At 41.6% G+C, this 12,379-nt stretch overlaps 1 protein-coding gene across 20 annotated transcripts in view; it reads right to left on the reverse strand.

The window, feature by feature from the left end:
* Positions 1-12,379, reverse strand: part of DUSP16 (dual specificity phosphatase 16) — a 72,462-nt gene that overhangs the window by 51,071 nt on the left and 9,012 nt on the right. For 3 of the 20 annotated variants that reach the window (XM_054822745.1, XM_054822662.1, XM_054822753.1), the window contains one exon: positions 6,317-6,371. The exons of 10 other annotated variants lie outside the window; for them this stretch is intronic. The gene's annotated coding sequence lies outside the window, so the exon portion shown is untranslated. Of the gene's footprint in view, positions 1-5,230; positions 5,308-6,316; positions 6,372-9,689; positions 9,790-10,943; positions 10,989-12,255; positions 12,307-12,379 lie in introns of all 20 variants that reach the window. 7 more of the 20 variants (XM_054822780.1, XM_054822691.1, XM_054822700.1 and 4 more) reach the window with 6 other exon arrangements.

Genomic DNA, 12,379 nt, shown 5'->3' on the forward strand with positions numbered 1-12,379 from the left:
GCCACCTAGAATGGTATATGCAGTTAGGTTCTCCATGGGAACTCTGAGTGGCATGAAAAAACTGACACTGGTGGTTTGAACAACAGAGTACGAGGAGTCGTGGCAAAAACAACACCTGAGAGAAGCCAATCTCTACCAACAAATGCTAAAATCCTTTCAGATGAGCACACTTAGGTGAGAAATCTTTTCCAGAAAAAGACTTCCTCCTTGACTGCAGCCCTTCCCACTTCATTTTGGTCAAGTTTAGAAGTTTTGCTCAGCTTTCACCCGCTAGTTTTGCCCATGGTCATTTCAGGATTTGGTCCCTGGGGACTGCGTGACCTCAGTCTGTTCTGGAGCCGATGCAAGTTGGATGCCGGGAACCACTACCCACAAGGAAGCACAGTGTCTTCTCTGCACCCTACGGCTCAGCTCTCTCCAGTCCTTTTCTCCACCAGACTCCCAAAGGTCACATTCGCTGCCCATTTTACAGTTGGGGAACTGAGTCACGGCTGATAAGGGGAAATGCCCTCTCTGACAGGATTCTAGCACAGGTCAAAACAGAAGTGGAGGTCACCAGGAAAGAGGGGAAGGAGAAGCATTTCTTCCACCCCCTCCAGGCCTCTTCTTCTGCAGCCACACCACCAGGCTCAAGCTAGAGCAGTAAATACCTGGGGCACATGCTTCCAAAATCAAATAATCCATAACCTGGGAGCTGGGCAAATCCAAACAATTTTTTAGAACATCTAAATTTTAATTCAGCTTAGACTGCTTTCGAACAGGCAAAATAAAAAAACCCCTGTGACTTAAATCTAGAAGAAAATGTATCTAGTCTACCTGTAGCTACAATGCCTATCCAGGACTAAAACATTCTTCCTAATCTTGTTCTCAACATCAGCTTAAAGCATAGTTTTGCCAAGGTTCAGCTTTCTGGCACTCTGTTGAAAGCATAACCACATAAGATCTTCTTGAGAACCAGCTTTAGGTTTGGCAGGGAGACCACCTGGCATCAAAGGTATGCCTATGGCCATATGCCTGAATTTTAGTCAAAAAAACAGAAGCTGCAGGGATTTTTTTTTTTTTTTAATGTGTTTGGCAGCTAAATTCTCCTGATATTCCATGGGCATTGAGCATGCTTCAGTGCAGGGACAGCCAGCATAGAATCACAGAATCATAAAATGGTTTGGGTTGGAAGGGACCTCAAAGATCATCTAGTTCCAACCCCCCTGCCATGGGCAGGGACACCCTCCACTAGACCACGTTGCCCAAAGCCCCATCCAACCTGGCATTAAACACTTCCAGGGAGGGGGCCTCCACAACCTCTCTGGGCAACCTGGTCCAGTGCCTCACCACCCTCACAGTGAAGAATTTCTTTCTAACATCTAATCTAAATCTTCCCTCCTTCAGCTTAAACCCATTACCCCTTGTCCTGTCACTACACTCCCTGATAAACAGTCCCTCTGCAGCTTTCCTGTAGGCCCCCTTCAGATACTGGGAAGCCGCAATTAGATCTCCCCGGAGCCTTCTCTTCTCCAGGCTGAACAATCCCAACTCTCTCAGCCTGTCTTCATAGGAGAGGTGCTCCAGCCCTCTGATCAGCTTCGTGGCCCTCCTCTGGATTTGCTCCAACAGCTCGATGTCTCTCTTGTACTGGGGCCCCCAGAGCTGGATGCAGTACTCCAGGTGGGGTCTCACCAGAGCGGAGTAGAGGGACAGAATCACCTCCCTCGACCTGCTCTTCACGCCTCTTTTGATGCAGCCCAGGACACGGTTGGCTTTCTGGGCTGCAAGCGCACACTGCCGGCTCATGTTGAGCTTCTCATCAATCAATACCCCCAAGTCCTTCTCCTCGGGGCTGCTTTCAATCCATTCCTCGCCCAGCCTACAGTTGTGCTTGGGATTGCGCCAACCCACGTGCAGGACCTTGCACTTGGCCTTGTTGAACTTCATGCGGTTCGCACAAACTTGGCCTTGTTGAACTTCATGCGGTTCGCACGCAGAGGAGATACTTAAATCTAAGATTCATGAGCTAGCTGTGAACCAAACCATCAACTTGTTGGTCAAACTAGCCTTGACAGAAGGAGGGTTTATTTGTGCAGGTCTACCCCACAACATGGCTACAGGGCTTTCCATACCCAGGCTAAATACTTTCTCCACTGCACACCACAGCATAGGGCAGATGACTGGGCTAAGCATCCCAAGCTGCACTGTCCCCCTCACTGCCACATCCAGAATGATTAGTTCTGCAATTGCTATTGCATGCCATTATAGTACCAAACACCAGAGAAAGCAGATGATCCCTTAAGCTTGCGTTATTACTTCTGCTCAGGCACACAGACAGCATAAGGAAGGGAAAATAATCTTAGCACCTGCACACAGAAATTGTTGTAGACAGCAGGGGTGGTCTGTATACAGAGTTGAGGGAGAAGTATGCTGGAATAACTGAAGGAGAGGACAAATACACTAGCGCCCCAAAAAGATGAACCCAGCCACCAGATATTAAACCACAAAACCTACAGCTGTCCCCAGGAGTCAATACACCTTTGGCTTTAAAAAGACAAAGTGCGCACTGCTTGGATGGGAAAGGGGGACTTGTCCAGAGAATTCCTGCTCCACTAATACAAATGGATGGCGCCTGCTGCATGGGTCTAAAGATCCAAAGCCCTGTGGCACAGTTCAAAGTGCACCATTGCCCCTCATACTAGACTGTCATAGGTTTTTGGTGTGTTTAAGGTAAAACTCAACTTAGTAACTACTTCCAACACAAGTCTGAAGAGTCAAATATGAGAAAGCACTAGCGTGATGATTGCTCACACAGTCTCAGCACCGTGTCCTTGTTCTTACGCAGCACGATAGGGACATTCCTTACATAAGCACCTTCCTTGGGGCGGTACTCGCTCAGTTGAGGAGTAGTTATTTAACTATGATTCCATCTGCTTTGCATTCCCGTTAAAGAAAACCTTATGCAAAAAGGTAAGAGCTTGGCTATGAGTTCTTGGCCCAAATATCCTCTTACCAGTGCTGCACTGCTTGCCAGGTCACCGCTGTTTGCACTTCAGAATTTTGCAGCAGATCAACCGTGCCAAATCCAAAGAACTTTGTCATTAAAAGAAAAACTTTAAGCCTAACTGGAGGAAGTGCTCTCCATGCTTCGCTAATCTTGTCAAACTATACTGTACAGACAATTAAAATTAATAAAAATATTCTTAGGAAGCCTAATGACAACTTTGGAGCCATGGTTTCTCTGCTTCGGGTAGACTGGAATGAGGAAAACAGCAGGGCACAAAACATCTCTTGCTGTGCTTTAGCCCCTCACAAACGCGACGAGGGCTCCCAAGGGAAACTGTCCCACTCCAGACAGTGATTTAAGTGGTACAGGTCTACCCAGGAACATCAGCTGCTCTTTCTGCCTACCCATGGGCAACACCTTTACTACCAGCACCTGAGCTTGCAACCACAGAAAAGCATGATCCTGTTCTGCATTAACTACTTAAAGGTATTTCAGGTGTTGCTTCCAAAAGAAGTTAACAAGACAAAGCTCACCAGCTCCAAGAATATCTGAAAAAACACTCATGCTGTCATCCCTCAGCAAAGATAGAGACGTGCAATAAAATGGCACACTCCTTCACTGCCTTTCGTACCTAGTACTGTATAGAACTCCCGTAACTTAAAGCAGTGGCTCCCAGACAGGACGCTGAATAGTCTAAGTAAGTATCTGTTCGCACATTTCTATTTTGACAAAACCATATTCATATCCAAAATTCTTTTGGTGAACAACTGACATCAAAGTAAATTCTTTACTGTTAGAGTGGTGAGCCACTGGAACAGGTGGCCCAGAGAGGTTGTGGAGGCCCCATCCCTGGAAATGTTTAAGACCAGGTTGGATGAGGCTTTGGGCAATGTGGTCTAGTGGAGGGTGTCCCTGCCCGCAGCAGGGGGGTCAGAACTAGATGATCTTTGAGGTCCCTTCCAACCCAAACCATTCTATGATTCTATGATTTACTGACTTAGAATTCACATTTCTTTGCAGGGATAAACGATCACAGAGGATCAGACTAACTAAGAATCTAAATATGGGTACCTTCTTTTAGTGTTCTTAAGGCATGATCAAATCCTCCTGGGGCCTGTCACAGACTCTCTATCCATCCAGCAAGGCTAAAGGCAATTCCCATGGTACTCCACCCAACTCTTGCTCTTTTCAGACATTTAAATGCATTCAGGCTTATCCATTAGCTTTTCTAAAGCGCATAGTTCCATGTCTAAACCCAGCAATTAGATTACCAATAGTTTCAGACACAGACAAACTTGCAAAATCCATCTTTAGACACCTGGATGCCCCAAGCAGGAATGGTGTGTTGCATCCACCATGGCAGAAGTATTCAAAACTTTACAAAGAGAGCAGCCAACGTGCAAAGAGCCTGGAGGTAACACTGCCATCAGGTTTACTGAGACAGGCATCTTCTGATTGTCTCACAATAATTAAGAAAACCTTAAAGTTGAGTAACTATGAAGGAGAAGAGGAACTCTGGGCTACCTTTCATGCTTCACAGGTTTCAACTAAACCATAAAGAACAAGAGATTAAGCCTCCTGAAAGGTCTGGTAATTTTGTTACCTTATTTATATTATTATCATGATCAATTGCATTTCAATTTTAATTTTTTATTCCAGAGGAGAGTTACTTAATCCATTATAATAACTGTAAAAATAACTAAATTTTTTGAGGTTGACAGCTACACTAAGAGATAAATGAATTTGTGGCATCCTACGTGACAGTTCAGTGAAAACCGAGCATCACATATCAGCATCTGATGGGCCTTTTAAAGACACAGTCAGATCTGAAAATTCAATCAGAAAACTTGCGAATTTGTTGTAGCTTTGAGTTTCCTAAAAAAATCCACCCTGAAAGCAAACCTCAGTCTAACACACACACATGCACCACTTCACTAAGTTCACAGAGAACACAGTAACAACACTGGTCCAAGGGATGTACCCTGACGGAGCGGAAACAAGTTTACATGAACCATGTTTTGGGGGCTGTCAGGAACCACCACGTGTAAACCCATCACTTTGACACCTCATCTTGTCTTAGACTGCTGTCTCAAAATTTAGATCTGTTAAAACCTCCACAGCAAACAATCATACATCAAGGAAACAACCACTGCTTATAACACAGTCTCAAGAGAAAAAAGTAGAAAGACAGGAATTAACACCAGAAGTTACAGAAGAAAGGTGGTTTTGTTTAAGACTTACTTTGAAGATGTCATCTTGTGCATGCCAACTGTTGGCAACCATCAACAAAAATAAATTCTTGCTGTTAACAGAAGTAACTGTAAAGACAGGAAACTTAAGATGCTACTACACTTTCTTCTGGATTTTAACCACCACACGTTGCAATAAAAACAGTGACAGAAACTGATGGCCAATCTAGAAAAAACACATCACTAACTAATGGCTTCACCTACAAATCAAGTTATTGCATGTTTAAATAATTTCTAGCACCCTCCTGAAGGAACTCAAAAATCTGCTACAACAGAGAGGCTTTTTGCATTCCCTCTTCCCATCAACTTACTTCATCTCAGAATAGATCTATCCCTAGACTTCCACATCAAACCTAGAGTTGTATCCTGCCCTTTTTTCCACTTGGTATTAAGACAACTTAAAGACCATAAATGGATGAAAAACGCTCACCTAGGCACACGATCTCTTTTCGCTAGTAGCACAGTAGCATTTCCTTCATCCTTGACTATGCTGCTCACACCTATGCAGAATACTGCAGCAAATGTAATTTTCCAGACCTGTTCCTTTGACTAGATGGATCTTTATTTTCTTCTTAAGCCATACAAGGTAACATGAGACCCTGACCCATATCACACTCCTTCCAAACACTGCCTTAAACCCACTACTTGCCACAATGCCTACAAGGACTTTGGCATCAGTACCAAGAATATTACGTTGACCAGAATTGCCTATGTGAACACCACTCCTCTCTGCCTCTGGGACCACCAAATACAGTAGAGTACATGGTCTGTGACTGGTCTCTGGGGTTCTGTAATAAATATCTGTATTACTGCATGGAAGGGATACTCTAAAAAAAAAAAAAAGTGTATATTAAGTAAAAATAAGCTGCGACTTTAGTTTTAGATGCCAAAGCAAACAAGATTAGTACTCCATAAAGAAAATAACAGAGTTATTTACCACTTTGGAGTTCTACCAAGTATTTGATACAGCCAAGCTAAAGCTGAGGATTTTAGTATATTTTCATTACAACTTGTTTTTGAGTAATTGGGTCTCAAGACAGCACTGTTTTTTGCAGAAAAAAGATGCAATCTCCAATACCTTTTCTCTACTTCTGGAGTAACACTTCTTAATCATTCCATTTCACAACAGTGACCTTAAAAAAAAAAAAAGAAGAAACAAGTATTTTGATAACAAGTTCTCTGTGCTTACTGTTTCATAACAATTTTATGCTTGCAGAGATGCCATGCCATTCCAGACAGAGCATATTTCAAAATGGAAACCTATCAGGAAGGAATTCAGAGAATCATGTTCCCCAAATGAAGGGAAGACAGCTGACAGAGAAGTGGAGAGCACACTATACTATTGGTCCAGTCTTCCTTACTCCTCTAGTTGGTAAAATGACACTGGCACTACATTTGAAGTCAACTGAAGCACTCTGTATATGAGGAACCATAAGTTGTGGTGAAGATTGACGAGGAAGAGTCTTTGCCTAGGGCAAAACAAATGCAAATCAACCCCCAAAAGAGTCTGTATGTGGCTGTCAGAAGGAGGGGAGGAACAACAGGAAGGAGGAAGAAATCACTATGAATCTGGCGTCTTTAATTCAGGAAAACAGCAGAGCTCTTGCAATTCCCACAAACTAAACAAGGAATCACACAGTTACTGTGGAAAAAGGGGAACAGTCAAGCCAATTCTGTTTAAAGAAGGAAGTAAGGGGCATACCATGCCAAACGCAAGAGGAATTTAATTTGATGAAGGAGAATCCACATTTCAATTTAGCCTTTGAACCACTGCAGGACATGCCAAAGGACATTTTTAGTTCCGTGTCTGTTCTTTACCTTGCAATAAGAAACTAAGTTTTATTCCTGCTCCTCACTAGAGTGATCTTAGTACTATGTTGGAAAGCCAGTTTACTGTTTGCATGAGCTCACCACTAAATGACAGCAGCCATAATATAACCGAGTTCACCACATTCATGGAAGGAACCCTACCAAAACTAGTACCACGCCATTATGTTTCAGAAATGGTGATTAAGACACCGCCAGTCCAAAAGATCCTCAATTCAAGGAGAGAGAGGAAATTAAAAGCTGCATATTTAGCTCCCAGCTGAGTCTGAAAGTTGCAGAAGGTATACATACCACTTCACAAGGAAAGGGAACAGGAAGCCAGGGAAGAAAAGAGTCATTATGTTTAAATGGTAACATTTTCGTGAGGTTACACAGGCCAAATGAGCATATCCCAGAAAAATGTGAATCCAAGCCTGGGTAATGAAACAGAAAGCAGAATAAATGACAGCAGATTAAAAAAAGAAAAGAAAAAGTTTTAGGAGAGCAAAGACTATCGGATCCTAAAAACATATCAGAATATTAAGAAAAACTCTAAGAGCTGGTGCACAAAAATAGAAGTGTACAATTAAATTTGATACTAGCAACTAGATAATAATAGCTGAGAGCACAAAAATAGGTTCCTTTGCAAGACCCTCTCCCACACAGGATGCTGGCAAAAGATAAGTTGAAGATAGATTAAGATGATCTACTCTCAGGACTGACATGTCAAAAGAAAGAAAAAAAAAAATCAATTAACTAACAGTGAGCCACCATGTCCTCAAGATTTATGATGGAAATAAACAATGTAAAGGTTGAGCAGATAACAGAAATATGTAATGCTCATTAAAGCTAGCTATTCCAGCATAGGTATGAAGTGTTTGTAAAACACAGTATAATTTACAGAAAAAGAAAGGAAAAAAAAAATCAGTACTAGAAAAACTGGTTTAAAAGTAGCCACACAGAACTTCTGGCAGACCTGATGATAGGCATAAAGGAGCATAATGCAAGAAATGGGGGAGGACACAGAACCACATTTCTTCATCCAACCCGAAGCCACTGTTAAATTTGCCCATGTGTCTTTGAGCGTGTCAACTCAATTGTTTAAAGGAACTTTACATAGACTTACTAGAAAGTCCATTTTGTAGTCTATAACAAAAGGTTTCAAGGAATCTGAATTGTAAGAAAAACACAGTATTTTCAACTATATACACACCCTTACCTCCTACCACTGAGGAGGCAGAAAAAAACTGAGAGGAGCAGTAAAGAAAAAAAAGACAAATTGATATCTATGTTGATAGAAACAACATCCAATTAAATTATTGGAAATTACCACTTTTTAGGTTAATACTTTAGCTTTGCACCTGGCTGAATGGCAGAGCTGTGTCGACAGACAGGCTACTTCAGTTGACTTGTTTGTACAAACCCACATGCGAATTTGATGCAAGTCAGCAAACCTCAGTCTGCATGGTCTGGGGAAAAAAGTCTCTTCCCTGAAAGACAAAAGCCCTCAGCTGACAAAATGCCATCAGTAACAAGACTACTGTCAACATGCTGCAGGGACAGCAGTTTCATCAGTAGGATGTTCTGGATTCCTATCTGACCTATACATGATCTTCTGCAACACCATCTCTTCCAGTGTGGGTGCCGTTGCATGACAGAAATGCAAGCAGCCACACAGCAACAGCAGCTCTGCAGAGCTCCAGTTGAACCAGCAGAAACAAGTGAGGAAAATGAGAGTTCTGTATGTCAACTCTGAAGATCCTAGCACTATTTAATTTACTATGAGGTGAAAAGGGAAAAAAAAAATCAGAGTAAAAAATTAATAGGTATTACTAGCCATCCATTCTCTCAGGAGAATTTTACCAAATAAGTATGACATAAAGGAAATACTTCCAAGTTTTCCATAAAAAGGGATTAGGCTTTCATTTCAGTTTCCTTTGAAAGACCAAGGAATGATTAGAAATCACAAGCATATTCAAACAAATACATCATAAGCTAATGAATGTGCAAAATTTATCTGCACTAAAACTACATACTAAGTGTTCCACGAAGACCATGTATCCAGATCTTCTCAATTCATTATACCTAGACATAGCTTAAGAAGGATTACCTGCAAGGCTGTTTTGCTTCGCTAGCTAATTAATTCCTTTTTTTATCATATAAAATAGTGAGAAATCACTTTGAATGAAAGCTTTATAAGATATAAGCTGTTCTGGACAGAGCGTACGTGTATATATACATATGTGCACGTGTTCATGTATATATAGATACACAGTTTGTATGTGGGTGTATGTATATAAAAACACACACACACATATATACACACATATGTCCTGCCACTGTTTTAAAGGAAAAGCATCCTGACAGAACTCAAGTTCTAAACTTGTCAGGTGGCAGACAAGCAAGAGCTGCCAATGGAGCACAAAGTTCTCGGAGATCTGGGAAGCCAAGCCAATTTGAACACAGAGTGACAAAGAGCTATCAGGTTTTTAGTTTGAATGGATGGTTCCAGTCTTGCTTTCCAGTGGGCAAATCCATGTAATGAATACATTTCTTGCGGCCTCTGCAGAAAGACAAGCTTGGAAAGGAATTCCTCTGAGTTTCAGCAATTCCCTCCAGATTGTCATGGGCTGAAACAGGCTTACCTGCACTGCAGGACACAGGTAACTCCTGTGGATGCTCTTATGACTTGGCTTGTGGGCCAAGCGCACAGGAAGCCCCCAGACAAGGGCAAAAGACGGGTCTCTGCAACAAGAAGAAATTCTTCTGCTGGAGCATGCCTGGCTAGTAAATGACTAAGCCCATTCCTACCCCCTCAACAGCCAGACACATCAACAGGAGACAGCGCACATCATACCTTTGGCTGCTCCAAGAACTGCTGTTTCATGGCTTCACAAGCACCCACCTGAAAGGGCAGACTGAGGGGAGACACTCCTCAGCAGCTTAAAACAAGTTAAGTCAGGGCTACCAGAGAGCAACCATGTCCCTTATGCCAGCTCACATGTTAATTCAGTCAGCTGACTCAAAGAGCTAAATCAGTCACAAACTAACTGTACAAGCAAGTAGAATAAACAAACACATAAATAAACCACATCCAAACAATTTTCAGCCAGTTCTTGTTCCCGGCCCTGGCTCACTGTGGGATCCTGAGAGCCATTAAAAGACTGAGTTTGCAATGATGGCGGCTGGGAAGATAAGCAAAGAATGACAGTAACTGTGAGTGTTTGGTGTTACCTGCCATGGAAACATGCACTACGTTGCACTAACTTGAGAGAGCTCCACCAGTTTCAGTGGATCCACGCTGTTGTCCTCCCATTTCACTTTTACTGCTACTGCACCTATTTCTTTGGATCAACGAGGGTAATAGCAAGTCAAGCAGAATGCAGAAGAAAGGAGAGGATGGTCTACAGAGTATTTTACTTCGAAGGCTTGTCTATGTGTCAAAAAGGCAGGCAATTTAAAGTCTGGCATGGAGCAAATGACGACCTAGAGCCTAATGAGCAAACAGTATGATGGATTTCTGGTCTGCTTCAAGCAAAACATGAACGGTTTAGCTCAAGCAGCAGAATAGGCTACTTGTGAGTTCATTCTCTGACATGGGCTCAAGTATAAGCAGTCATAAAAATGCTTCTAAGCAGCAGACTCAGGGCAGCAGATAGAGGCAGAGGGGCTGTGGCAAGCAGCTGGACTCAGTAACCTTTTCTACTAGCACAGCTGGAAAAAGACACGTTGTCAGTAGCCTTTAGACTACTGTTCTGCTTTCTGCATTTAGGTTAAAGCTCCTTGTGGCACTGACTAGTTGTGCTTACAAAGCGCTCACACCAATGGCAGCACATAACATAACCCAAAAATGTTAGCAGACAAAGAGCAGGGGCCTAGGGAAGCCAGTACATTTGTACCTGCAACTTTGTTAGCGGACATCTGTCTCTTGAATGGGACACATTCTAGAAACAAACACAAAATTTGCCAATTTTTTTTAAGATAAAAGCTTCTCTTCCATCTAGAATAGCTACATACATATCCAGTTCAAAAAAAGCCAACGATATATTAGTAATAGCATGAAGAAAAATAGCAACTCACAACAGAAGTCTTTAGACAGATCATTTTCCCCACTCTTTCCCGCCCTCTCAGTTGCATGGAAAGACGTGTCTTTATGTGGACTCAGGAGCAAGCTATTTGAAGCCTAAGTCTCTGAACCTTACAAATTTCCAACATGAAGATACGGTCTCTAGTGCAACATTCTGAAATCAAGTCATTCTTACATATTTACAAATGCCTAGAGATAAAGAACAAATACACAAATCCATGCAATATTATTCTCCCAACAGCCACCACATATTCTAGTCCAGCAATTCTAGTTTTTAATACATATTTTCAGTTCCATGAATTATAAACCAAAATACAGACTCAGAAAGACAAAACACACAACTCATTAGTATTTAGCAATCTTTAGAAGATATTTTCTCGATACACAAATAGTATTTACTACTATGAACCCACTGAAAGCTACAGCTTTCCCTGTACTTCCTATAACTTGTCATTAGACTTCATTTAGACAGCTTGTCAAATGGCTTTTCCTCATACACAGAAAATAACTCTTTTGTTATCTACTACTACAAGCTTATTACTAGCCAAAGTGGAGTGATCCTATCCTGTTGTCATATTAGAATTACATTTTCTGTGATTTAGAAGGTTCATTTTTGTGTGCAACTAATGCAGAACCTTTTCCTTTTTTAAAAATTGTTCATTTCTGTTGACTCTACTTTCTTCTTTTTTCCCCTTTATTAGCCCATATAGTATATTTTTCTAACATCTAACCAACCTCTTCTTTTCAATTTTTCCCTATTTTTTCTTTCTCTCTAATTCTGTTCCTTACACACATCTCCCTTTTTAAGTATTTTCACAATGACAAAAGTTGACCCTAATACCACACAGCTTTTGAAACTCAGAATACTGTTTGAAACTTCAGCTCCAGAAAGTGATAAGCTTGAATGTTTTTCCACTGTAGTGCAATTTAACTGCATTTTGAGTAAAAGCAGAAAGGTCATAACTCTGTCCACAGACATCAGAAGGTAGTACTGCATTTCAAGTTAACCATTTAAACATAAATCAGAACTAATTCTGCAGAATTCTGAATTCTAGAAAGCCTATATGACTGCTGATGAAGAAACTGAAAGATGTAGTTATATGATGGTGGTTTAATTACTTTACCTTCATCATGTCCCAAAGCAGCTGATCTACTTGATGCCCATCCCACTCCACCTGTCCAAAAAAAGTAATGCTATTTTCTGCCAATAGGTAGACTTCTCCAGCTGTGCTTTGATGTATAAAAATT

This window comes from Grus americana, chromosome 1 (assembly GCF_028858705.1).
Source record: "Grus americana isolate bGruAme1 chromosome 1, bGruAme1.mat, whole genome shotgun sequence".
NCBI classification, from domain to species: Eukaryota; Metazoa; Chordata; class Aves; order Gruiformes; family Gruidae; genus Grus; species Grus americana.